This window comes from Felis catus, chromosome X (genome assembly GCF_018350175.1).
Source record: "Felis catus isolate Fca126 chromosome X, F.catus_Fca126_mat1.0, whole genome shotgun sequence".
Classification (NCBI taxonomy): Eukaryota; Metazoa; Chordata; class Mammalia; order Carnivora; family Felidae; genus Felis; species Felis catus.
Window position 1 is genome coordinate 114,774,234 of NC_058386.1, and position 2,125 is coordinate 114,776,358.

A 2,125-nucleotide genomic window follows, 5' to 3' on the forward strand; every position below is an offset into this window, starting at 1 on the left:
AGAGCATCGATGAAACAAAAAGCTAGTTCTTTGAAATTATCAATCCTCTCTAGCAAAAAGAAGATACAAATGACCAATATCAGATATTAAACAGGGGATATTACTACAGATCCTTCAGCCTTTATTTAAAAAAATTTTTTTTTTAAAAATATGAAATCATTTTATTACGCATTAAATTTGATTTTACCGGTTGTTGAAAAAAAATCAAATAATGGTAATGAAAGCAAATATATTGTTATCCCTTAACATAAATATGGAAGCTTCACGAATTTGTGTATCATCCTTGCACAGGGGCCGTGCTAATCTTCTCTGCATCATTCCAGTTTTAGTATATGTGCTGCCGAAGCGAGCGCTCCTTCAGCCTTAAAGAACAGTAATGCAATACTATGAACATCTCTACCGACATAAATTCAAAAACATGGATGAAACAGACCAATTCCTTGAGAAACACAAGCTACCTAAACTCACACAATACAAAAGAGAAAATATGAATAGTCCTATGATTATTTTAAAAATTGAATTTGTAATTTAAAAGCTTTCATAAAGAAATCTGACCCTAATCATTTCACTGGAGAATTCTCCCAAACACTTGAGAAAAATTAGTATTAATTCTGCACAGTCTTTTTCAGAAAATAGCAGAGGACAGTACATCCACCAACTCATTGTGTGAAGCCAATATTACCCTAATAACAAAACCAGACAAAGGCAGTACAAAAAAGGGAAAAACACAGACCAGTATATTTCATGATCTTACACGCAAATTTTCTCAACAAATCTTTGCAATTCTTAAAAAAAATATTATTTTAATGTTTACTTATTCTTGAGAGAAAGAGAGAGACAGAGCACGAGTAGGTGAGGGCAGAGAGAGACAAGAGACACAGATCTGAAGCAGTCTCCAGGCTCTGAGCTGTCAGCACAGAGCCTGACATGGGGCTCAAACCACGAGATCATGACCTGAGCCAAAGTCGGACGCTTAACTGACTGAACCACCCAGACGTCCCTGCAATTCTTACATAAAAAAAGAATTATACATCATGATGAAGTGGGGTTTATTCCAGGAATGCAAGTCTGGGTCAATATTGGAAAATCAAAGCAATTCCCTATGACAGGCTAAAGGAGAAAAATCGCATGATCATATCAATTGTTGCAGAAGATGCACGTGACAAAATGTGACACCCATTCACGAATAAAAAACCTAGAAAATTAGAAAAGAACTTTCTCAACTTGATAAAGGAGTATCTATAAAAATTTTGCAGTTATGATACTTAATAGCAAAAGTTCCCCAAGATCAGGAACAAGACAAGGGTGTCTGCTTCCCCTGCTTTTATTCATCACAGTAGCAGAAGTCCTAGCCAGCTCAGTAAGGCAAGAAAAGGAAATAAAAAGCATATATATTGGAAAGGAATAAATAAAACTATCCCTGTTTTTAGATTACATGATTGATAATCTGTATAAAAAAGGAATCTATAAAAAGTTTGAAGGGGCACCTGGCTGGCTCAGAAGAGCATGAGACTCTTGATCCCGGGGCCGTGAGTTTGAGCCACGCGTTAGGTGTAGAGATTACTTAAGTAAATAAATAAATACACTTTCTAACAAGTGAAGATTTTTAAAGAAAGTTTATAGAATTATTGAGAGAGTTCAGCAAGGTCACAGTGTGCAAGATCAAAACACACAAGTTGATCATATTCCTATATACAGCAAAGAACTTGTGGAAACAAAAATTCAAAATATAGACCATTTTCAATCATTACAAAATATTGGAACAGTTAGATATAAATCTAATAAAACAATTACAGATTCTGTATGGTATATGCTGAAAATTTTAAAACACAAATGAAAGAAATCAACTAAATAAATGGAAAGAAATCAACTAAATAAATGTTGTTGAAAAATAATCAAGCTTTGTTTTAAAACTTTATGAAAAGGGAAGAGAAGTAGAGTGGCTAAAAAATAAAGTGGGAGGATTCACTATTCCTATTTTTAAAAATTTTTTTAATATTTATTTTTGAGAGAGAGACAGAATGTGAGTGGGACAGGGGCAGAGAGTGGGGAGGGGGGGGACACAGAATCCGAATCAGGTTCCAGGCTCTGAGCTGTCAGCACAGACTGATGCAGGGCTCAAACT

The 2,125-nt window shown here is 34.8% G+C and overlaps 1 non-coding gene across 1 annotated transcript; it reads right to left on the minus strand.

Annotated features, from left to right (window-relative positions):
• Positions 1-247: 247 nt before the first annotated feature.
• Positions 248-353, minus strand: LOC111558792. The gene has a single exon (XR_002739932.1). It is a non-coding gene; the product is annotated as a U6 spliceosomal RNA (small nuclear RNA).
• Between the last annotated feature and the right edge of the window lie 1,772 nt (positions 354-2,125).